Source organism: Dermacentor variabilis, chromosome 1, assembly GCF_050947875.1.
Source record: "Dermacentor variabilis isolate Ectoservices chromosome 1, ASM5094787v1, whole genome shotgun sequence".
NCBI classification, from domain to species: domain Eukaryota; kingdom Metazoa; phylum Arthropoda; class Arachnida; order Ixodida; family Ixodidae; genus Dermacentor; species Dermacentor variabilis.
The window spans coordinates 192496343-192522116 of NC_134568.1; the positions used below are offsets into that span (position 1 = coordinate 192496343).

At 48.1% G+C, this 25774-nt stretch overlaps 1 long non-coding RNA gene across 1 annotated transcript; it reads right to left on the minus strand.

Moving 5' to 3' along the window:
- Positions 1–23371, minus strand: LOC142590345 (uncharacterized). Its single transcript, XR_012830078.1, has 2 exons — positions 23211–23371; positions 1–3687 (listed from the first exon to the last, which is right to left on the minus strand). It is a non-coding gene; the product is annotated as an uncharacterized LOC142590345 (long non-coding RNA).
- Positions 23372–25774: the final 2403 nt, after the last annotated feature.

Below are 25774 nucleotides of genomic sequence, written 5' to 3' on the forward strand. Positions count from 1 at the left end.
AAAGAAAATAATTTATTAAAATACCCCCCAGTAAGCACATAAACCAAGATCAATCACAAGCTAACATGTCAGTGTTCATCAATGCTCCACTTGGTCGTAGAATTTCTGGAGATACTCAAGCATGTCTACTAGCGTCAGTTGTTCCTTCAACTGATGATGCGACAGCAGCCGTGGGTCAGAATCCTTCGGGCCAGCGTAGAAAGTGTTGACGCGATGCACCCCCTCGCTGGCGTTGCGTAACTTTTGTATTTTCAAGGTACACGCGTACATGATCCTTTGCTCATGCGCTCTAAAGTCGTCGCGGAAGAACTGCTTTTGGATCTGCCAATAAGGAAAGTCCTGTGGCGCCTTCTCGTAACGCTGGTGCATCCTCTCTGCTTCCTCTTCTGGCGCCTTCTGGCACCGCCCGGTGCATCCTTTCTCGTCCCTCCCATGGCGCCGTCGGGTACCGCCGGTGTCTCCTCGCTCCTTCCTCCTCTCGCTCACTCCTTCAGCTCGACCCTTTGCTCCTCCTCGTTTTATGCAGCTTGCGTAGGCCGCGGTTTAGCTTATCGCGGGCTATTGAAAGCTCTCTCTCTTCTTGTCTTTCTGGGCTTTTTTAGTATTTTCATCGAATATTTCGGTGGCCCTTCGGAGACGCTTGCAATGTTTGGAAGAGCCGCGATTTGGCCTCTCACGCTCTTGGCGGCGTCGTGCCTGTCCGAAGTCGATAGGTTTTCGGCCAAGGGAGCGTCGACGACGATAAGCATATGTCGACAAGTCTTCATGGGAATCCGGAATGGGTTTGTTACTATAAACTTTACGCGCGGCTTCGTATCGCTCATCCTCGGTGCTGAGCCTTTGCAGAGATTCCCACGCTGTGTTTTCGTTGCCGTTGATTTCTGTCGGGTCGTTACTGACGTACGGAGAACGCACTTTCTTTGAAAACTTAACGCTTGCTTCGACGGACGGTCTTTTAGATGAGCTTGCGCGAGTGGGTATGGAGCTTGCCGAAACAGATGGTCTTTCGACTGCAACGGCGTTTGTGGTGCGAGCTCTTGTCGATCTTTCAGTTGGGGCACTGCTGGCCGTCGTCATGTGAAGACGTTCCTCTGGATGCTTTGGTGCACAAGTGGAGGCAATACTGCCCGTCAGTACGTCATTTGTCTTGGTGCACTTTGATTCGGCCGCGCCAGAGGCGTTGCTCCACGTCGTCACATCTTTCTGCGGGTGCTTCGCTGCCACCGCATCAAAGGGAGCCCTACTGCTGGTCTGTAGATTAGGGTCTTGCTGGAGGTCCGTGGCGGTACTGCTGCTCGAGCGAACTGTAGGAAGATATGTTTTAAAATGCTCTGAGCACCTACTCACATTGCTATCCTCATTCAGGATTAAATCATTATCGTCAGAGTCTTCTATGGCACACAATGAGGTGGACGACGAAAGCAATTTTACGAAGTCATTATCAAATTCAACTTTCTCAGTATCACTTAGTCCTGCTAATGATAAAGGCGAGGCATGAAACAAACTGTCGTTTTCAGAGTCAAATGAACTAGTGCAAACTTCACCACCGCCAGCAACGACTTGCTTTAGTGGCCCCGTTGATGACTTCAGCAACAGCTCTGGCTCCTGGCGCTTGCAACTGTCCACGAACAGAACGGTGGGAGACGGCTTTCGAAAAGGGATCGCCTCGTGTGCTTGCGCAATGTAAAGGCCACCTGATTCCGTAAAGTTTGGCAAAATTGGGTCATTTTTAAGGTGAGTAGCCGGTGCGATAACGCTGCAAGATACTGCGACCGGTGCTGCGTCATGTGAACCAGCATCTTCAAAGCCGTGAGGCTCTGCAGCTTTGCTAGACATAATCTCCGAAGCCGAGTCGCGAATATTTGTTGAAGCGGACACAAAAGAGTTATCACTCTTAGCAGCAGTGCCACGTGTTTCATAGCACTCAAACCTATTGTCTAATGGTGGCAGAAGTAGAGTTCCTGTTCCGTGTTCGAGTTCATAACTAAGATTGTTTATAGAGGCCACTGATGGCGTTTCGGCAGAAAGGTTATCATTATTGTTATGTAGATCAAGACAGCAGGAGACAACTTTACTATCTGTCTTTTCTGCCAGCGCTATTAACTCCCACATGCTTGCAGAGTATTCTCTATAATTGCCATCGATATCAGGGATGACTTTTACATTGTCCGTAAAATAAGTATTATCTTGCTGAAATACTGGGACGTGCTGAACTTCATGGACTTGCACTTCTGCATCCTTGCCGTTGGTCATTGTGGTGTAATCATCTCTGCTCAGGTGGTGACCCTGGTCCTGTTCATTGTATGTAGGTGACGCTGAACGATGAGACAGAGCGACCTCTTTGGTAGCCGAGGTGATTGTCGAAATAGACCGTGTGCCTGTGCATTCTTTGTCATTATCACCATAGGCGCTACCAGGAATTTCACTCACTGTTCCAACCTCATGGTCAATAGAGACTCCATCTGTGTTTCCTGTTTGAAGATAGCTAGTGGGAACGCCCGGCAGATTTACCTGTGGGTCACCCTCAGATGGTAGTCCAGGTAAGCAAGAGCTACTCACTCTTCCAAAATAGTGGTCAATACAGCACCCCTCTATGCTTCCTGAAGGGTAGCTAGTAAAAAATTCCGGCATGTTTACCAGCGGGCCAGCGTCGAAGTAAAGTCCATGCAGGGAAGGGCTACCCACTTTTCCAAGATAATCATGAATACAGCCCCTCTTTGTGTGTTCTGATGGAGCGTAACCATTCAGAACTAATCGCAGATCTACCTGTGTACCATCCTCGAAGTAAAGCGCATGTAGGGAAGGGCTACTTCCAGGGCTACTTGCATGGGTCACATCTTCTTTTCTTGTGCCTACTATGGAAACGTCTCCAATCTGAATGTCGCCTATGGCTTCTTGAAGATTCAGTTTTGGGTTATGTTGGCTAGAGTGCGCTTGCGGTAAAGAGCTACTTCCAGGGCTGTTTGTGCGGCTGCTTCCAGGACACCCATCCTGCTCTGCGATTGGAACGTCGTCCTGAGGCGCTGCTGGCTGGTTTGTAGTATCAGCGCTGCTGATTCTCTCCAACAATTCGTCCAAGGCGGCAGTAAATGAGGACATATCGCTATCAGTGGACTCCTCAGTTTCCCCAATTTCTTTACTTCCTGTTATAGCGTACTTAATCAGGAATTCTGAAAAATCTACCTGTGGGCCATCTTCGAAGTAGAGTCCATATAGCGAAGACCTACTTCCAGGGTCATTTGCAGGAGTTGCATTTTGTTTGCGTGTGTCTTCTACAGAAACATATTCGCCGTTTATATCACGCTGTATGGCTTCTTGCAGATTCAGTCTTGCGTCATGTTTGACGTCAACTACTTTCAGTAATGGCCTAATTTCAGGTCTGCTTGTCCCGCTGCTTCCAAGGCGGTTATCCTGGCCTGAGCTGACTGGGCTATTGCCCCGAGAAGAAGCTGGCTCGTTTGTAGTTCGAGATCTGTCATTTTCGTCCAACACTTCGTCTAGAATGGCAATAAATGATGGCATACCGCTATCCGCGGACTTCTCATTCTCTTTTGCATTGCTCCGAGTAGCCGACGATACCTTCAGCGAATGACTATTCTCACTTCCGGTGTCGCAATGTGCGTCCAAATGAGGTTTACTGTGTTCACCTTGTACTTTCCCTTTGTCTTCCAGAGAGCGTTTCATTTCCTTTAAAAAAAGGAAGAAAAAAGCAGACACATGTGTACGGGATTCTTTACGGCACAGCGTGCATCAAACAACACGACACATTTCTGACTCTCACAACCCACTGCATCTTGTTCTGCATATCGCTACCTATGCTGCAGAGTAATACAATACCTATTTTGCTTCATGTGCCACATCACTTGAACTCGATAGCATAAATTCAAGAAACTGCACCACCTAAATATACCTGCTCGATGGTGTGGCACGATATAGATTACTAGAAGTGGTGTTAGCAACACTACTGAACCATGTAATCGTCGAAATCACCTTAGCTTAGTCTCCGAGCACGTGCTAACCCTGTAAGGCTGTCAACAAAAACTTATGCACATTCCACGCACTGTAGAAATTAATGTTATGCGAAGCACTTTGCAGGCAGCCACCCTTTTTGGAGTTTCTGCAAGCTGTTACCAGATGGCGCAATGTGTCAGTGTAAGGTAGTGTTACTGTATATGCTACCTTTGGTAGCATATACAGTAACATATACAGTAACTCTAGTGTAAGGCGTAACTAGAGATTAGTAAGAGGCGATAGGAAGATTGGTGGAAGAAAAATAGGGAAACGATAAAGAACGGAGACGTGCAAAAGCAAAGTTCGCAATAGGGGGTCAGAAAATTTGGTTGTGGGAGTTCATAATGTTTTTTTTTTTTTAATCTAGGTAGGACGTTAGGCAGTATAATAGCAAGAGCTTGGTGGCGTAACCCACCGCCCCGTTCCAAAGGGGACGCTCATAACATCCCTTTCCTACTCCTCGCACCTTGCTCCTCGCATTTCGCTCTATAGTGTCCTTAGTTATGCCAGCTAAGGTGGAGCTCGTCTCCGGGGACACTATCGACCGAATACCCGACCTTCCTACTCAGCCCCCTTTTTTTTCCGTCCTTCTCCTGTCTGTCTCCTTCGATGACTGTTCATTTTCCTCTTAACGAAACTGTTTTGGTACCGATTTCAAGCCTCTCGCAGTTATGCAGTCGTGCAGCAGTGAAGCGGACCGAGCGCTCTACTCCTGTTGCCCGACGCACTGTTGGACGAACCTGAGACCTCTGATGGGAACTGATGTACATGAACCAAGATGCGCGATGCACCACAAGACTTCAGTGCTTTTACCGTTGCGTTAGTCGACGGGGAGCCAAACTACCAATTGCCAGTCCGTTTCAAGTCTCTTGCAGTCATGCTGACCCGGAGATCTGCTCCTGCTGCCCGGCATCCCGATGGATCTGCCTAGGACTCCTCTGTTCCTGACCTCTACTGTCATCCTGTTTTTTTTTTCTTTTTTCCTTCTTGCTTCTCTCTTGTTCTCTTTCTTTTCTCCCTATATTTCCTTCTTCCTACCTTTTTTTTTTTGCACTGTGTCATAGTAAAGCGCTGGCCGGAATATCGAGACGACACATGCCGTGCCAATGCCGAAGTTTACTTAGGCACTAATACCTGATCCCTACTCTTGTCCGATATTCTTTTCCCGTCGGCTTACCTCTGTTTTTTTTTTTTAGCAATTGGCTTTTTCTCACATTGCACTTTGGGTTTTTACCCCACTTCATTTATTTTCGATTGGCTTAAACCTGATATACCTTGGTGGTGCGGGTTTCCCTCATTTTTATTCAGGTTGTTTTTCTTTAATTTGAGGGGCTCAAAAATACGCCTCTACAACGAAATGACCAATATAAAATGACGAACACATAAAGCCAACAGACAGCGAAGCCAAGGAAAGCATGGGGAAGTTAGCTGAAATTGAAATGTATAAAATAATGAGGAAAAGTGAAAGTCAACGAAAAGACAGAAAGCCGCCGGTGGGTGTATAACAAAGTGTTTCGTACGTTCCGGCCGAATTCTGATCTTATCTATACTGTTACGACTGGACTCTGTGATGGAAGGATTTGTGTCACGCCGCCAAAGCCACGGCGAAAGCCCGGAAGTTTCAAGTACACCGAGTCGCCCGCGACTGTTGGAAAAATCCTAGGAGGTCGAAACGGCTAAAAGACGCAAGCGCGAATTCTCGCCTCCTTCCCCTCGGCGCGAGCGACGCCACGTCTACGCGCGCCAGTGCATTTCTCTCTGCTTCGCCAGTGACGCTCCAAAAGTTTGTTGAACTGACTTCCATGTGCTAAGCGGTGGTCGCAAGCGCGGAGATAGACCGCTCCATCCTTCTCATGGGCGAGAGCGTTCCGGAGATCATGGCCTCCAAGATTTGCGCGCGCTGGAAGCTTCCGGCCGTCCCATTCGCATGGCGAGATCGCGAGTTCAGTGGTGGCGTGGCCGGCTTCTTCTACTCACCCGAGAGCTTTTCACGCGTCGAGGAGGTTTTCGCGCACGGCAGTGCTGTTAGTGCGGCTTGGACGAGGTGAGAAAAACAGGATTTTGCACTGCTGTAGGATCCCTTACTGATTAGGAAATGATGGCTGAAGGTGTACGACGGGCGAAGCGCGTGCTGGCGGCTCATTATTCTGAAATGCGTTACGTTTTTTTGTGTGTGTGTGAACACATTCTCCCACTACATTAACGTCAGCTTTTAGAGGCGCTGTATATCTGCAAAAGTTCGCCGTGAGACGGGTAGAAAGTATGAACAGTCACCAATCAGCCCCTTTCATTGACCTACGTATCTATAGTGCCGATTAAAACCTAACTTGCAGGACTAAGTGTGCTAGTTCAAAGGGAAATATTTGAAGTGTCAATGAAAGTACAAACACACAAGGAATGTTTCAGCTCAGGAGCAGCAAGCTTCAAGATATGTTTCCATGGCGGTATAAAGAAAATCTGTGCGTTCTGCTGCGTGCGTTTGCGTGTCATTGCCTGATGTGTGCCTCAGTTTCACGGCAGGATGGAGCGAGAAATAGTGCGCGAAGCGTGACATGATAAATTATGCAATAATTTACTCCTTTATTAGCTTACTATAGTTGCCGCCCAAGCAGGCATTATAATAATTATGAACAGAATGATTAAAGTGTTAATTACAGCGAACACAAAAATCCGCGCGTCTCATCAGCGGGTCTCAGCTCATTCGTGTCTGCTTACGGCATGCTTTATTTTATTTGATCTAAGAAGATGTTTACTTATAACTTACACGCCTTCAGAAAGGCATTCGATAAGAGAAAACTACGGTCATATCAACGTAAAACGAGCGGTATTCAACAAGGCAAAAAAAAAGCATCAACGTAACAAGAGCTTTATTCACACAACGTAATAACGCCCAAGATAAATGCATTCAATATAAAAAAGTGCAGAGCCCACGCATTGTGGGAATCGATGCAAGCGAAGCTTTATATGCTGTTTGCTTTGATTGAAGATAATTAGCGGTGATGTTGACGGTGAATGTTTAATTTCTTCAACGTTTGGTCAACATGAGAATGGTGAGTTGATGTTAAACGTTATCTTGCGTGCACCACTGCTGTTTGTCTGCGTAGAACACAAAACACAAAGGGAGAGGTGTTGCTTGAGGCGTCGTTGTGCGGCATATTTTATAACCTCTGAGAGGGTTGAGCATTGTCATTGCCTCACATGGCACATCGCATCTTGGCAGTAGCATTAAACTTGAATTGAATTATGAGGCTGTACGTGCCAAAACCACAATCGGATTATGAGGCAGGCCAATAGTGGCACACTCGGGATTAATTTGGCACCATCGTGTCCTTTAACGCGTCCCTAAATCGAAGTGCGTGAGCGTTTTTTATTTCGCCCCCTTCAAAATTCGGCTGCCTCGGTCAAATCCGCGACCTCGAGCATTGACATAGAGGCAAAACTATCGCGGCGGGCACAGGAGTGTTCATTTGACGTGCGACCGCTTCCGTTGTGTCACCTAGACTCTGCGGTGCGCTTTAATTAATGCGGCTCTGCTTCTGCACGCCCTGCGTAAGTTGTCCGCTAGACATATTTGCAGTGTTTTATTTTTCAGAAATAGCAGAAACGCACCGTACCCTACATTGACCTCAAGTTTATCCAGCGGTTCCTTGGTTTCTGACGTCACCTTTTCACTATCTCCCCCCTCTATTTGTATGGGAACTGCGAGCCAAGAGTGGCAAGGCTGTTTCGCGACTGCGTCGGTTCTACCCGTTCTCTGCCCTCCTCTCTTCCATTCTGTCTAGCTTCCCTCTGGACTTGCACGTTCGTAGAAAGGTAAGCGCTTGCGGGGTGGTCATGGATAATTACAGCTGTCAAGAGGCTAACGTGGCGACGACCCGAGAGCTCCAGAGGGTATTGTGCACATTTGACGGGGTGCGGTCCAAACGAGTTCCTCGCGTCTTTTTTCTTCTCTGCCATGCTCCTTCTATGTATATACACGCATTCTGAATCGCCCCACGGCGCGGTGTGCCGACAGCAGGAGCCACAGCAGCAGCAACAGCAGCAGTGATAAAGTCGAAGGAAAAGGCAAAACAAGCTTCGCTTTAAAAGTACAATTAATATGAAAAAGAGGGGATGCATTCTGCGACGATCCGCTTGGGCGAAATTATCGCCTTGGCCACGCCTTGGCTATCAGGCGCGCGCTGATTGACCGGTTCCGCACTACGTCATCCGATTTTACTCAACCAGCCAATCAGCGCGCTCCTGATGGCGATACTATCGCCCAGGCGATACTGCCACCGAAAGTGATCGTCGCAGAATACGTCCCCAGGTAAAGGTACTTATTGTAACATTTACTAGCAAATATTACGCGAAGATTATCGCACTGCAGAGTAGGCGTACAACGCGCCACTTGTCAAATCACTTGCTAAGTCACCGCCATGGAGAAGTGCAAAAAGACAGAAGGAAAGAGGGTAAAACAAGGCAACAACGATTAAACTGTGCCATCTACGATAAGGTGCAAGTTCAGAGGCAACGACTGGTATGTGAACCCACATATGATATGCTTAAAAAAATCTATTAATAAACATAAGTACTATAAAATCAATGGATAATAATATAGAGGAATACTGAAAAAATAAATGCTCTAGAGAACTAGATGGTTGAGACTGCAAAATGTTCAAAGCAGAGCTGAAAAACTGTCTGGGATATATCCTGCGAAAATCGTCCACAACACGTGAGTAGAGAGGCAATCATGGCGTCGAAATCTCGCGCGGTCTGTCTTCTACGACCGCCTCCACCCGCGTGGGACAGACGGACGAACGGACGGATGGATGGATGGATGGATGGATGGATGGATGGATTTGAATGATATGGGCGTTCCCATGGAAAGGGGGTACTTGCGCCACCAAGCTCTTGTTCTTATTTTGCCTAATTTTCTACCTATCGTTTTGAACACAAACACACGCACACACACGAAAAATTCCGAGAATCAAACCTTCTGAACCAAAACTAGAAACTTTGTTTTTGTACGTCTCCGTGGTTTGTGGTCTCCCTACTTTCCCGGGGTGTTCTGGGCATGATACGGCTTGAGACGGACGTGTAACATGTCCGTGCGGGCTTGAGCAGATGATGACGAAGACAGCAGTGGAGCGATTTCGTAAGTGACATCAGTCACGTGGCGGCACACGCGATATGGACTGGTGTACTGGAAGAACAGTTTTTCGGATAGTCCGACACGTCGTGCTGGGGAACAGAAGGGCGAGCGATCCAGGGACAAAGTGGGTGGTCCTGTGGTGGGTGTTGTAGTGAGACTGCTGGTTGATCCGGGATTTAGAAAATTGAGTTCGAGCAACTTGACTGCATGGTCGGAACGGGCAATAGCGTCTCGGGTGTATTCAGTGGGCGGGCATCCAGAAGAAGGCATCAGTGTGTTCGTGGGTAATGTAGGGCTGCGACCGTAAAGAGAAAAAACAGCGAATAACCAGCGGTCTCATGCGTGAAAAAGTTGCATACGAATGTCACAAAGGACAATGGAGCGTCCCAATCCTGGTAGTTGTCAGAAATATACATGGCCAACATGTCGGTAAGTGTTCGGTTCAGGCGTTCTGTCAAGCCATTCATCTGTGGATGGTAAGCCGCTGTCAATTTACGTTGCGTCACGCAGTATTTTAGAATGCACTCGATCATCTTGACAGGAACTGTCTGCCCCGGTCACTTAGCAGTTGCCGAGGAGCCCCGTGCTAGAGTATGACGTTGTGCAGCGAGAAGTCTGCAACCTCGGTGGCACAGCTAGTGGAATGTACATGTCTAATGGCAAACCACGTCGCATAATCTGTGGGAAGGGCGACCCACTTATTTGCAAAGGCGGATAGGGGAAACGGGCCGAGTAAACCGAGGCAGACCCAGTTAAATGGCTCGTACGGAATGTCCAGACGTTGAAGATGGCCTGCAGGTGGCACTGTCGACTTTTCCGGTGCTGACAAAGGTTGCACGAGTCCACGTTGCGGCGCACTGAGCGGGACATCCCAGGCCAATAGAAACGGTGGCGTGCGCAGTCGTATGTATGTGACACGCCGAGATGTCCCGCCATTGGTGCGTCGTGAAGCTGCGCAAGACCAGTGGAACGGAGGTGGGCCGGGATGACAAGCCACAGGTAAGAACCGTCAGGGAGTAAACTGCGATGATATAATGGAACACGTTGGAGAACAAAAAATCCGAGGGAAAGATCAGGAGCGTGACCGAACAAATTTTCGATGATCTTGCGTAGGGACGCGTCAAGGCGTTGCTCGGTACCAATGTTGAAGAATTGAGAGATGGGAAAAACACAAGGGCTGGAGTCGCTCGAGTAAGTGTCCGATGGATCTACGAGGTGTCTGGAGAGCCACTCGGCATCTTGGTGCAAGAGGCAAGACTTGTAAACGACCGTATAAGAGTATTCTTGATGTTGCAGTGCCCAATTACCAAGGCGACCAGTGGGATCTTTGAGGGAAAATAGCCAGCAGAGAGCATGGTGGTCAGTAATGACGGTGAAGGGTCGGCCTAGGGGTAAGGGCGAAATTTGGCGATGGCCTAAACAAGAGCGAGACGCTATCTCTATCTGCGATAGAATAGTTTCGCTTAGCTGAAGAAAGAAGGCGGCTAGCATAAGCAATGAAGCAGTCCTGACCATCCTGGCGTTGGGCTAGAACTGCGCCGATTGCATGGCCGCTGGCGTCGGTACGGATTCCCGCGACCGCACATTCCTCGAAGCGAGCCAACACTGGAGGTGACGTCAGTAGTCCAAGCAGGTGTGAAAAGGCGAACGCTTGTTCAGAACCCTAGGAAAACGCTTAAGGCAAGTTAGGGGTCGTGCTTTTTTTTTTTTGCAAAATCTTTCACAAACCGCCGAAAATAAGAACAAAGGTAAAAAAAAGGAACGGACGTCCGAAGTAAAACGAGGTGTCGGAAAGTTCGTAACGGCGCTAATTTTGGCAGGGTCAGGCTGTATACCTGTAGCATCGACAGGATGGCCAAGCACAGTGATCTCTCAGTAGCCATAGCGACATTTGGCAGAGTTAAGTTGAAGATCTGCATTGCGAAGGACACGTAGAATAGCCGAGAGTCTATGTAGATGACTGGACAACGTAGCCGAGAAAATGACGACTTCATCTTGATCGCACAGGCAAGTAGACCATTTGAAACCGGGAAGGGAGTGCATCATTCTTCTGAATGTTGCTGGAGCGTTGCACAAGCGAAATGACACAACTTTGAACTGGTAAAGTCCATCAGGTGTAATAAAGGCGGTCTCCATGTCTTTTTCGTTAAAAGCGATTTGTCAATGGCCGGACGTAAAGTCTATAGAAGCAAGGTGCTGTGCACCATGCAGAGGGTTGAGGGCGTCGTCAATCTTCAGTAAAGGGTGCACATCCTTCTTAGTAATCTAGTTTAGGTGCCAATAGTCGACACAGAACCGCCAGGTGTTGTCTTTTGTTTCTCACAGGCACCACAGGGGACGCCCAAGGACTCGTTGAGGAGGAGGAAAAACTTTATTTGCTCTAATTGATTAGAAGTTAGCGGTGGCAGATGTGGTCGGCCGTCTTCACGGTCTTATTCCCCATCTGCGCAGGGTCGACGCCAAACTTCCGTTTGGATTGGAGCTTGGTCTCCTCCTTATAGAAGTTGTCAAGGGATCAAAAAATACATTAAACATTAATAATAAGTGCGTTGCCATTGCCAAAGAGGCTGCAAACGAATTCTTGAACGCTACGCACTGTCAAGACAAGTAAAATATGTATTTGTTCACAAGAGAATATACACGTTGTGGGGTCTCTCACACCCGTGCTCTTGGGACAAAGGAACGACAACACAGTTGTGCAAACAATCACAAGGGCATTTATTGCACCTTTCATAGATCAATGCCTGCTAGCCGAGTTGCTACCCTCAAAACATGCCGATGGGCGCGCGACAAACCAGAAGTCCGACTCACCGCGACCGGAAGCGAGCGAATATGTTCGCCCCATGCTGGATCCCAACGCCTGGTCGCTCGCGTGTTCGGTCACGCCAACGGTAGCGCGTTCGCAGGCGGCCACGCGAGGCGGTCTCGCAGAAGCATGGGTCGCCGCGCGCGCGCGCGGGACGTCCACGCCGCGCGCCGACCCGCCGGGGAAGAGACAGCCCGTCCTCCCCTGCGCCCCCAAGTAACCCTGCCGTGAAGCGGCGTTAGCAACGCAACACTCGCGCCATCTCTCGCACTGCGCCCCAACCACATCGACCGCCGTGGGCATCACGCAGGCCACGCGGCGAAGCCGGATTACAGGAGACGCGCCATGCGGGAAAAACATATCAGGGGACGCGCTAGAGTCGCGCATCCCCACAACGTATGTCTGAAAAATTGTGCCCGAAATAACTGATATCAATGCTTCCATGTTTTCTGTATATTTAATACGTAAAGCAAATATCACACGAACTTTAGAGCTACATAAGTTTCAAACCAGCAAAGCAGTGCATGCCGCTGATATGAAAAATGTAAAAGCCATGAAATGAACAAGTTGAGGACAAATATTTTTATAAAACTTTGTTAGCCTCCCTGCCTTTCTCTCAGTTGCATCTCTCTCTCTCTGTCATTCAAGAACCTTGTTTACATTTTTGTACATATGCAACGACCAGCGAAAAATCTCAATGACGCTGTCCTTTGTTCCAATGTATTGTGCAGAAGCAGCTGTCATCGTTCGTGTGTTGTGAGTAATTGAGCCAAAAGTATAGTCTCAGCAGAGAGAATATATAGAAAGCAGAAGTTCTGCAAAATGTAAGAGGGCGAGGGAAATGAAAGTGAGCCACTGCGAATATATAACAAACGGGGTACTTGATTTAAAAGCAGCCTCCACGAGCATTTAGACATTTGTCCCACTGACTAACTAGTTGCGTGATTCTAATAAAACTCCTTGGATTGTTGCTTCAAAAAGTCTCTAACTGATATTTCACGCCATTGTCCGACACGAATACGGTTCCCTTGAGCTGTTTTCGAGTGCTCCAAAATGTGGAAGTCGCAAGGCGACAGGTCTCGGCTTTATGGCGGATGTTGCAGCGTGTCCCACTTGAACTTTGCCAGTTTTGTGTTAACCACACCAGCGACGTGGGGACGGGCATTGTCGTGGAGCAAGATGACCCCATTGCTCAATTTTCCACGTTGTTTGTTTTTGATTGCGACACGCAACCGATCCGACGTTTCACAACATCGAAGACGATTGATAGTCTCTCCAGGCTTAGCAAATTGGATCAATAATGACCCCTGACGATCGAAAAAAAATTCCAACACCACCTTTCCGGCAGAAATGACGGCCTTTGCGTTCCTTAGGGGTAGTGAATTCAAATGTTTCCACAGTAAGCTTTGCCGTCGTGTTTCAGGCTCGTAGTAGTGGCACCATGATTCGGCCCCGGTCACAATTGCAGACAAAAAGTCATCACCATCATCATGATACTGGATTAGATGAGTCAAGGCAGCGCCGAACCTATCCGTCTTCTGGCGGTGGTTCAAAATCTCTGCCATCCATTGCGCTCACAAGAGCTGATAACCGAGATGTTCACGAATTATGGTGGGACCCGGACCATAACTGATGTTCACATGCCCTGCCAATTCATCGATGCTTATCATCCGTTCTTTTCTAATCAGCCTTTGCAATTGTGTTGGGAGTGATTGCATGGCGGCTTTGGCCCGGTCTAGGATCGTTATCGCAACTTTCCCGTCCTTCTTTGAACAGTTTGCTCCAACGCTTTACAGTGGCCGATGAAATGGAATGTTCAACGTACACGGAAGCCATTCGGCGACTAATTTCTTTTTGGGAAACATCTTCATCAGTCAGAAACCTCGCGGCACCGCACTGTTCAACTTTGGAATGACCATTACGTCACCAACCATGTTCAACCTAGTGTATGAGAGCATTAAAGAACCTTGATCCTCACTTTTGTAAATGATAGATGCATGTGCACCACGCGCATGCGTCGCAGATAATGAACTAAGTCATTATTGTGCAGGGTGAGTTGGCTCACTTTCAGTTCAAGGTCTCCATGCCGCCACGCGTCGCTCAAACGCGGCGCGTTCAAGTTCAAGTTCAAGTTCATTCTTCTTCTAGTACAGACTAGAAACGTCCTCCCGGGTTAAAAGCTGCCGTCAGCAGCAGGCGTCAGTGCGGGCGCGTGCCAGCGCGTACGTCTGGTTGGGACTTAAGTTGAAGCTTTCTTTATTCACATGGATTTCTTTCATCTTCATTGAGCCTATATCGGCATCGCGAGATTTATCTTTGGTAGAAATGTGTGAGTTTCGGTGAATTCTCGTTAAGCGGACCCCCATCCTCTGCTAATGCCTCCTCAGTGCTCATTCGCCCAGTCATGAACGACGACCGACGGGTGAATCTCCCGGCATCAGCCGCTGCCGCAGCGAGAGCCCCGCTGATACTGCAAGGCTTAGCAGCTCAGCTCCATGCACCGCCACAGTTTAACTTCAAAAACACAGGCTCCTGGCCTGCGTGGCACCTTCAATTCAAAGACTACGCGTTCGCTACAAGACTCCATGCCGCTCTTCCCGAAGTCCAGGTACGTTCAATGTCCTACTGCATGGGACCAAAAGCGTGCGAGAAAACCACGCTCGGGGAAGCCAACGTGAAGGAACTTGCCGCTGTCAAGAAGGCATTCTCGGATCACTTGATGCATCCGCTCAATGAATTATATATGAGTGAGTTCGCTTAAATCACCGTGCCCAGCAGCCAGGAGAAACAATCGACGCATTTTTCACCGCTCTGAAAACTGGTAAAGCTTTGCAACTATCCGTCGCCGGACGTTGAGGCGAGGCTCGTACGAGGCCGGTTTGTGGTTGGCTTGATTGACCGGAAGCTCTCCGACCAGCTGTGTCGGAACCTGCAAATGACGCTCCAAGAAGCTCTCACACACGCCAGACAGCATGAAGACACTGAAAACGAGTGCAAAGTCCGTGACTGCGTGGACTCGTTGCCGCTTGCCGTTTACTGGACTCGCTTTCGCAAAAGCAAGACAGAGCCAGCTCCGAAGCATGCTCATATGTGTCCCTTTTGAGGCCGTGCGTCGCACCAGCGCACTGAATGCCCTGCCCGCCGCTCCATTTGCAATTTCTGATCCAAGAATGGCCACTTCGAAATTGTCTGTCTCAAAAAGAAGTGGCCTTCCGAGAAGCAGCGACATAAGCCTTCGGCGAGCTCCATAGAACTACATGCTGTGACAGCAGAGCGCCCCAACGCGAAGTACGTCGAACTGCAGGTGAATGGCACGCTACTGAACTTCACAGTGGACAGTGGTGCTGAGGTCTCTGTAGTGCCTAGCACGTTTGCCGGAATACCGTCTCGTCTCGAAGCTCAAGAAGGTGAGCTTATGGGTCCGGCGGGTCAACCACTCGTAGTCCTTGGGACTTTCACAGCTACCCTGCGGTGGAAGAACAATTCATCAGTGCAGAAGCTGTACGTGGTACGTTCGCAGCTGGTACCGTTACTAGGGTTCCCCGCTATTCAAGCACTCGCAGTTGTCAAGTTCGCAGATGGCGTCACCAATGAAGAGAAGAAAAATGGAGAATTTCTTATCACCGAAGCCAAAGCTCAGCAATTGTTAGGGGGTCTGGGTGAGCTTCGTGAGCCTTATACTATTAGCCTGCAGCCGCATGCGGTGCCATTTTTATAAAACTCAACGTTCTTCGAAGAATCCCGATCCCTCTCCTCCAGGTCGTGAAATCGGAACTCGACAAGATGAAAGCACAGGATGTTATATGCAAGGTCACAACTTCAACAGCGTGGTGCGCCGACCTGACGACACTTAACCAAGTCGTTCTCCAAAAGCGACACGTGCTCCCAACGGTGGAGCAGGTCTTGGGACTGCTGGGAGACACCAAGGTGTTTTAAAAGCTGGATGCTACCTCCAGTTTCCACCAAGTTAAGCTGGCAGAAGAAAGTCAAGAACTGACAACCTTCATAACGCCTTTTGGGCGATATTGTTTCCGTAGGCTCCCCTTTGACATAACTTCAGAGCCCCAGTCCTTTCAACGACAGATGTCATATATTCTTGAGGGGGCAAGCGGAAGTGGTCAACCTGATCGATGATTTGGTGTTCGGACGCAATCGCAAGGAGCATGACAAAAGGCTGGCCGAAGTACTGGACAGCCTTAGGAGAGCCGGACTCACCTTGAACAAAGAAAAGTGAAGGTTCGGGGTATCAAGGGTTGACTTCCTAGGAGTAGTAGTGTCAGCTGATGGCATTTCGCCAGATCTGTCAAAAGTTGAAGCCGTCAAGAAGGTATTGACGGTTGACATTGACTGTGGACGCCTCCCCTTGACATTGGAGGCGTCCACAGGTTTCGCGGCACGGTGAATCACATAGCAAGGTTCTTACCTCACCTGTCTAATACCGTAGCCCCGATTCGGAAGCTGTTGTGCGAGAAGTCCACCTGTTCTTGGGATGTGCCTCAGCGCCTTTGAAAAGGTAAACATGCTTTCTTTCAGACATTTGCGTGGCCTGCTATCATCTGTAGCGCCACACAGCGATCTCTGCGGACTCAAGCTTCTATAGGCTCGGCGCAGTCCTGCTGCTGGACCAATCCTCAGGGGAAACATGCGCTGTGGCCTTTGCATCTCGTTCGCTGACTGCAACCGAACAAACGTATACACAGACGGAGAAGGAAGCCCTGGCAGTGACGTGGGCTATCCAACGTTTTGATGAGTTCGTAAGAGACCTGCAGTTTACTGCCGAAACAGATCATTAACCGCTTACTGCTCTTTTGGGCTACATGGACCTCTTGCCATCAAGAGTTCAGCCCCTGCGGCTTAAACTGAAGCAGTATCAGTATAGCATCACCTATGTTCCTGGCAGGCAACTGGCCACAGCCGACAAGCTGTCGAGAGCTCCACTTTCGCAGTCTGAGAACTTACAGCTAGACTCCGTTGAGCAGTTCACTGCTTTCTTTATAGATGCAGTACAGGAATTTGCGCCTATGAATCTGGAAACTATCCGACAGCGCCAAGCAATGGACGAGATTTGTTTGGCTTTGGCCAGATTCTGTGATCATGGTCGGCCAGGAAAATCCAAACTACCAGGGCATCTCGCCCGATACTGGAAGTACCGAGACGAGCTCACCCTTGCTCATGCTCTCCTGTTGAAGGGAAGACGAGTGGTCGTTCCGATTGCACTTCAGGACGTTGTCCTGCAGATAAATTCATGAAGGACACCTAGGCATGGTCCGTTCGAAAGCAAGGGCCCGTGAATCTGTTGCGTGGCTTGGGCGCACCCGCAGTTTCAAGGAACTTGTCGCAGAATGCAAGCAGTGCGCAATGCTAAGACAGCAGCGTGCTGAGCCTATGATGCTATCGACAACACCGGAACTCTCGTCGCAGCAAGTCGCTGCAGGCCTCTTTCATTACGAAGGTCAAGACTTTCTACTTGTAGTAGACTACTATTTTCGCTTTCCAGAAGTGCTGACGCTGCAAGGGAGTTCAAGTAAATCAATCATTGTAGCGCTAAAAAATGTCTTCGCTCGCTTTGGGATCCCAGAGGGGTTGTGTAGTGATAATGGACCTAAGTTCTCAACTCGGGAATTTGTCGATTTTTCGTCAGAATATGGTTTCACTCACCGCACTAGCAGCCCGGTGTTTCCTCTGCCAAATGATGCAGTAGAACGTTCTGTACGTAATGTGAAAGAACAGTGGCGTAAGAACGATGGCCACTACATGGCCTTGCTTGTTTACCGAGATACACCGGAAAAATCCGGCTTCAGCCTGGCCTGTTGATGTGGAGATGCCTCCCGGCCACACTGCTAAAGCCTCAGACAACGTTGAAACCACAGTGGCCCGACAAAGTGGTGCTCCGTGAACGTGACACAGCCGCACGGTAGCGACAGACAGCAGAATATGATCGACATCATGGAGTCAGGAGTCTTCCGTGTATGTGACTGGGTCAGGACGTATGGGTGACAGGCGTGCAATGAGCTGCGAAGGTACCGAGCCCTGGCCAACGGCATCGCAGTTATGTTGTCGAGACGACAGGAAGAGTCCTAGTCCGAAACAGGCGTCATTCGGTGCCCTATGGATTGTCTGCATCGTCGACCCACAGTGATGGGCATAGAAGTCTGGCAACAAGAAACATCTAAGCACACTCCAGATGTACTACAACTAGTGTCGCCTTGCACAACTGTCCAGACTCCGTGCTCTACTAATTCTCCACGCACGCGGTACGGGCATGGAATAGTTCCTCCTAGGAGACTGGGCTTGTGAATTGATTCCTTCGACAAGGGGGGATGTAGTGTCCGAGTATACTACAGTGACCCTACGGATCATGTGGACTACCTGATTCATTTGTTTCTTCAGTAACGTCAAGGTATATGTCGCCTTCGTGTTGGCTTGGACGTGGAGTCAAAGTAATCATAATATGTTTACCGTATTTAGAGGTTCACCCTCACGCTGACTATCGCTCGGTCAAGCATAGGGAGGTATACCACATGGGAACACTGAGCGCTGATTGTTTCCGCTCTACCGTTCTGGTGTGCGCCCTGGGTGAGGTAGTTGCGGTATCCGCAGCTTTACCATGATAAGAGCTTATGTCGACACAGTAGACCAAGTTTTCTACTAACTTGAGCCGATGGTTATATGTTCGTCTTCGTGATACCGTCATGGCCGTTGCATCGTCACTCCAGCTTTGTAATTTGACTCTCGGCTCTGATTCTTGCGTGACACTTTCGCTCGAGCCAGGTGGCACGCGAAGATCCCGGCATCTCGGCAGCAGAACAGCGTGCGGTGGTTGCGTCGGTTCAAAGAGCCATTGAAAAGCAAGTTTAACCACGAACGTTGATTTCCAGAGGCCAGACAATAGCCGGACAGGCCGCCATTGGAATGTGAACCTGGCAACGTTTAACGCTAGAACGTTATCTAGTGCGGCGAGTCTAGCAGTGCTATTGGAGGAATTAGAGGGCAGTAAATGGGATATAATAGGGCTCAGTGAAGTTAGGAGGCCAAAAGAAGCATATACAGTGCTAAAAAGCGGGCACGTCCTGTGTTACCGGGGGTAGCGGAGAGACGAGAACTAGGTGTCGGATTCCTGATTAATAAGAATATAGCTGGTAACACACAGGAATTCTATAGCATTAACGAGAGGGTGGCAGGTCTTGTTGTGAAACTTAATAAGAGGTACAAAATGAAGGTTGTACAGGTCTACGCCCCTACATCCAGTCATGATGACCAGGAAGTCGAAAGCTTCTATGAAGACGTGGAATCGGCGATGGGTAGAGTGAAAACAAAATACACTATACTGATGGGCGACTTCAATGCCAAGGTAGGCAAGTAGCAGGCTGGAGACAAGGCAGTGGGGGAATATGGCATAGGCACTAGGAATAGCAGGGGAGAGTTATTAGTAGAGTTTGCGGAACAGAATAATATGCGGATAATGAATACCTTCTTCCGCAAGCGGGATAGCCGAAAATGGACGTGGAGGAGCCCGAACTGCGAGACTAGAAATGAAATAGACATCATACTTTGCGCTAACCCTGGCATCATACAAGATGTGGACGTGCTCACCAAGGTGCGCTGCAGTGACCATAGCATGGTAAGAACTCGAATTAGCCTAGACCTGAGGAGGGAACGGAAGAAACTTCTACATAAGAAGCCGATCAATGAGTTAGCGGTAAGAGGGAAAATAGAGGAATTCCAGATCAAGTTACAGAACAGGTATTCGGCTTTAACTCAGGAGGAGGACCTTAGTGTTGAAGCAATGAACGACAATCTTGTAGGCATCATTAAGGAGTGTGCAATAGAAGTCGGTGGTAACTCCGTTAGACAGGATACCAGTAAGCTATCGCAGGAGGCGAAAGATCTGATCAAGAAACGCCAATGTATGAAAGCCTCTAACCCTACAGCTAGAATAGAACTGGCAGAACTTTCGAAGTTAATCAACAAGCGTAAGACAGCTGACATAAGAAAGTATAATATGGATAGAATTAAACATGCTCTCAGGAACGGAGGAAGCCTAAAAATAGTGAAGAAGAAACTAGGAATTGGCAAGAATCATATGTGTGTGTCAAGAGACAAAGCCGGCAATATCATTACTAATATGGACGAGATAGTTCAAGTGGCTGAGTGGTTCTATAGAGATTTATACAGTACCAGTGGCACCCACGACGATAATGGAAGAGAGAATAACCTAGAGGAATTCGAAATACCACAGGTAACGCCAGAAGAAGTAGAGAAAGTCTTGGGAGCTATGCAAAGGGGGAAGGCAGCTGGGGAGGATCAGGTAACAGCAGATTTGTTGAAGGACGGTGGGCAGATTGTTCTAGAGAAACTCGCCACCCTGTATACGCAATGCCTCATGACCTCGAGCGTACCGGAATCTTGGAAGACCGCTAACATAATCCTAATCCATAAGAAAGAGGACGCCATAGACTTGAAAAATTATAGACCGATCAGCTTACTGTCCGTTGCCTACAAAGTATTTACTAAGGTAATTGCAAATAGAATCAGGACCACCTTAGACTTCCGTCAACCAAAGGACCAGGCAGGATTCTGTAAAGGCTACTCAACAATAGACCATATTCACACTATCAATCAGGTGATAGAAAAATCTGCGGAATATAACCAACCTTTATATATAGCTTTCATTGATTACGAGAAAGCGTTTGATTCAGTCGAAACCTCAGCAGTCATGGAGGCATTGCGGAATCAGGGTGGAGACGAGCCGTATGTAAAAATACTGAAAGATATCTATAGCGGGTCCGCAGCCACCGTAGTCCTCCATAAAGAAAGCAACAAAATCCCAATAAAGAAAGGCGTCAGACAGAGATACGATCTCTCCAATGCTATTCACAGCGTGTTTACAGGAGGTATTCAAAGACCTGGATTGGGAAGAATTGGGGATAAGCGTTAATGGAGAATACCTTAGTAACTTGCGATTCGCTGATGATATTGCCTTGCTTAGTAACTCAGGGGACCAACTGCAATGCATGCTGACTGATCTGGAGAGGCAAAGCCGAAGGATGGGTCTAAAAATTAATCTGCAGAAAACTAAAGTAATGTTTAACAGTCTCGGAAGAGAACAGCAATTAACAATAGGTAGTGAGGCACTGGAAGTGGTAAGGGAATACATCTACTTAGGACAGGTAGTGACTGCGGATCCGGATCATGAGACTGAAAAAATCAGAAGAATAAGAATGGGCTGGGGTGCGTTTGGCAGGCATTCTCAGATCATGAACAGCAGGTTGCCATTATCCCTCAAGAGAAAAGTTTATAACAGCTGTGTCTTACCAGTACTCACGTACGGGGCAGAAACCTGGAGGCTTACGAAAAGGCTTCTACTTAAATTGAGGACGACACAACGAGCTATGGAAAGAAGAATGGGAGGTGTAACGTTAAGGAATAAGAAAAGAGCAGATTGGGTGAGGGAACAAACGCGAGTTAATGATATCTTAGTTGAAATCAAGAAAAAGAAATGGGGCATGGGCAGGACACGTAATGAGGAGGGAGGATAACCGATGGTCATTAAGAGTTACGGAATGGATTCCAAGGGAAGGGAAGCGTAGCAGAGGGCGGCAGAAAGTTAGGTGGGCGGATGAGATTAAGAAGTTTGCAGGGACAACATGGCCACAATTAGTACATGACCGGGGTAGTTGGAGAAGTATGGGAGAGGCCTTTGCCCTGCAGTGGGCGTAACCAGGATGATGATGATGATGATGATTATGATTATGATGATTTCCGAGCGTGAACGTGCTGCCTCCTCGTTCCTGCTGAAGCTCGTACCGTACTTTCACGTCCCTTCTCGTCATTACCAGGCCGCTTAATCAAATGAGGCCTGCTGTTTCCTGGTGCACATAGAGTGCGAGTGCGGCAACGCTGCATCGACTTCCACTATGGCAGCGTCATCACGGATCAGCCAAGACGAGCAGCTTCACCACGCCACTCGTCCGAATGGCTATAAAAAATGGTACAGTATCACCGTCAAGCTAACCGTTTGTGTCTTCCAAGTGATACCACATGCTACCATCATTGAGAATTTGGCTTCTACATCTTTTAACCATCTCGCACCTCCATGTATCTCGTTCACATGAACTTGATCCTTCATAGAAATCAAGCAATTGTCGTTACCATCGTCGACGTCTTGCTGCTGTTATGAAACACACGGGCTCTCGCGTTAATTCTATACTCCGTCCCATACGTAGCAGTCAACGCTGTGGAGGCTAAAGAGACTTCTTGCAATGGCTTAGTTGGCACTTGAATATAGTTCGATGTTTTTTGACCGCAATTGTGCGCAACTGTTTATATAGGCACAGTTTTGAATGAACCATGTTTTAATCCTGAGAAACAGACTGTGGTATACGGCTGCTAATGCGTTGTTTTAGATAATTTTTATTTTTGTTGATCTTTTTTTACTTTATTATTTGCAACCCGTCGCGAAGTGCCTGACGTGGATTGTTGCGCGAGCGAATGCTGTTGTACCGCACTGAAGCATAGACGGAACGCGCGAAGTGATAACTTTTCTTGACCGAATTGCTAGCGCAAAAAAAGGGGTATAAGGCGTGCAGACATGGACACAAGAGAAGTGGACAGCCCGAGAACCACTTCTCTTCCCTTGTGTTCGTGTCTGCGCACCTTAACCCTTTTTTGCATTATGAATCCTTACCAACTAGTTCAGCTTTCTGTAGTTCTGAACTTCTAGCGTAGCTTCCTATGCATGGAACGGAGTATTGTTCACTGCACTCGCGTCACACAAACAAATGCTGGATTTACACGAACACATTGGTGAACCTAGTGACGCTTTGCGGAACCCCAAACAATGCTGCACCGCCATGCAGCTGCCTGCAAAATGCTTCGCATACCGTCGATTCCTACAGTGCACGGGATCTGTAAATATTTTTTTAGTCGACTATATTAACTAAAAGATGAAGATGCGCTTCAATACGCGCGAAGAAACTGGTGCTGGGGTAAATATAGGTGTTAAGATGTGCTTCGGGGAGCAAGTTTAAAATTCTGAGTTAGAGACGCTTCCGAGGGCAGCAAGGGACGAACGGCAACACTCACCGCACACCAACATATATTCAAAGATCCAAAACACAAGTACGCAGGCACAGGGCATGGGGAAAAGCAAGCTCAAGCGTTCCTACACAAGGATTGAGGATTGCACGAGTTGCTATTGCATTCTAAAACTGGTACAGCGCTAAAAAGCGTTCAGAGCGACTATCTCCGCGCACTCACAGTTAGGTTGATGCTGCGTCGCTCGACGCAGTCCCTCCGGCGGCGGTTGGCTTGCCGAACGTGGACACCCGACTCAAGCCAATGCGTCTTCCTGGATCCTCAGCTCCGGCTCGCTGCTCTTCGCCTCATCTAGGCTGCCTGAGCCACACGTTTCTTGCCGATTCGCTGAGTGCTCTTCTGTGGCGCTTGCTCATTCGTAGTTTTATTCTTGATTTATTATTTTCCTACGCCGCACGCGCACGTGCAGAGAGGTCTCGTTCTTGTAGACGATGTAGGCGCCGCGGGGCACGTGCTTCCATGTTTTGCACGCCACTTCGTCGTCGTCGTCCATGCGTCTCTTGGCACTTCACCATAATAGGCATAGCCATCGGCTACTACAGGTTTTAAATGCTCTTCCTAACTTTTATTTTACAACAGGATCCAGAATTAAACGCCTTTCACTTCTTAATTGTCATGAATCATCCCTAATTCCCTCTGATTATTTTCGACACCTAATTTTCCCGATGAACACGGGCAAATGCCTTCTACGGCAATGCGAGGTGCTGTTGAGGCGCCCTCACAGCGAGAGACATTTATGGCGCTGCACTTTTAAATTTCCTTCCTTTAAGTGTCACATACTACTGACGTTATGAAGCTTCCGTTGTGGACTTCCCCGTCTAAACTTTTACCTTCGTAGTTCTGATTCATCCATAATTAACATTTGCCTTTTAATAACGAACTAAAACAATTGACCCTTTCAACCTGCCGCCGCTTCTCCTTCCTCCGCAGAATTTTTCTAGTATTTCCGACTGGCAGGGCCGTTGCGTCCTCTAGGCGAAACAGGCGGCCACCTACAGCGACATTTCGGTAGCGGCGCCATGAAGCGCAATGCGCCTCGTCACCTCTCGCCACGCTTCATCGGCAGCTTTCACGAGCTAGATGGGTAGGTCGGTGTTGCGAGGCCCGTTAGAAGCGCCGGAATTCGTAAACGATGCCCCGTCCAAAAATTGGAAAGGGAAATAGAGAATGAAGTTTAAGTAGTACAATAATCTTAGCCACTGGCACTTGAGTTATATATGGTTAGGGCGGTCCAAGCGTCTAGTCCGTTTAGTCACCGTCTTTCGAAGTCGGCGCGTCATCGCAGACTAGAACCAACTTAACGCTTGAGGAAGCGTTACGCCCTCCTCCAGAGATGCCTACATACGGCGATGCGTACAAGTATCCAAGGAAATCACAGTGACAACGTGTGCCCTCTGCGAGGCGTATGTTGATGCTGCAATGCATGTGTTGCTCGAATCATCGCCGTCATTGACTTTCGCAAGTTTCTTAACCAATGCTTCCGCAGCGCAACAGGGTGGGTTCCCGTTCCGGAACTATATCGAAGCCTGCGTGCGTCATGGGTCTTCTCAGATTAAACCCATCCCAGCAACACGAATATACGCAATTAAATGAAGAAATAATACAAACTTTCGAGAGTTGAGCAAAGGGCAATAGCTGATGTTTGCATGACTATGTTAACAATGTACATAATTAATCGACGGGTTAACGAGACGACACTTGTGTATTGTACTGAAAAAGTGAGAGGTTAAGCCAGCTCTAGACAAAAAAGAAATCACACTTAGACAGCTCCAATGGAGTTGCAGTGTGCATGGGCGTTGTACCACTTGCTGATATCCACGCAGCCCTGTGTCATTATCACTATTATCAAACCTGATCTGACCAGTATACACACATAATTATGAACCCTTATAGGTAGTTATCAACCTTATCGGGCTCGATCCAACGCTCAACCCTTATCGGTCGTTATCAACATAATCAAAGTTGATCCAATCCTTATCAACCTTATCTGACATAATCTGACCCTTATTGGTCCCTATAACCTTATCGGGTTTGATCCTACCGTTATCAGTTCTTATCAGCCTTATCAGACTTGATTAGGCAATTATAAGCCCTTATCGCTTTTTAGCACATTATCCATCCGCGTCGAACCATTATCAACCATGATGAGACCCATATATCCCCTCATCACTCCTTATCATAGGAGGTGTCTTCAAAAATAAAGAGAACTTTTGCTATAACAAGTTTATTGCTTATTGCACAAAATTTTAAGCAGTGTCTCCCTCAAAGTAGTCCCCTCTACTGGCAATACACTGTTCCCATCATTTCTTCCATTTTCGGAAAGCCTCCTGGAACGCGCTTTTTGGGATGGCGCGCGGGTCGCTTGTCGCATTGTCCTGAATCTCTTCTATGCTTTGGAAACAACGTTTTTTCAACGTGGTTTTAAGTATTGGAAACAGGAAAAAGTCTGCTGGCGCTAGGTCCGCGGAATATGGTGGATGGGCAGAACGGGGAGGGTGATGTTTTGCTAGATAGCTGCGGACAAGGAGCTACACGTGATCCGGCGCATTGTCATGATCCTACATCCAAGTTTGATATTCCCTGCAATTCCGGCTTCTTACTGCACACAGCATCTTTCAAGCGCACTAGAATTCCTTAGACTTCCATGTTTACCATCTGACCATGTGGTACAAATTCCTGATGGACAATGTTCTTGCAGTCAAAAAACGCAGCCAACGCAACCTTGA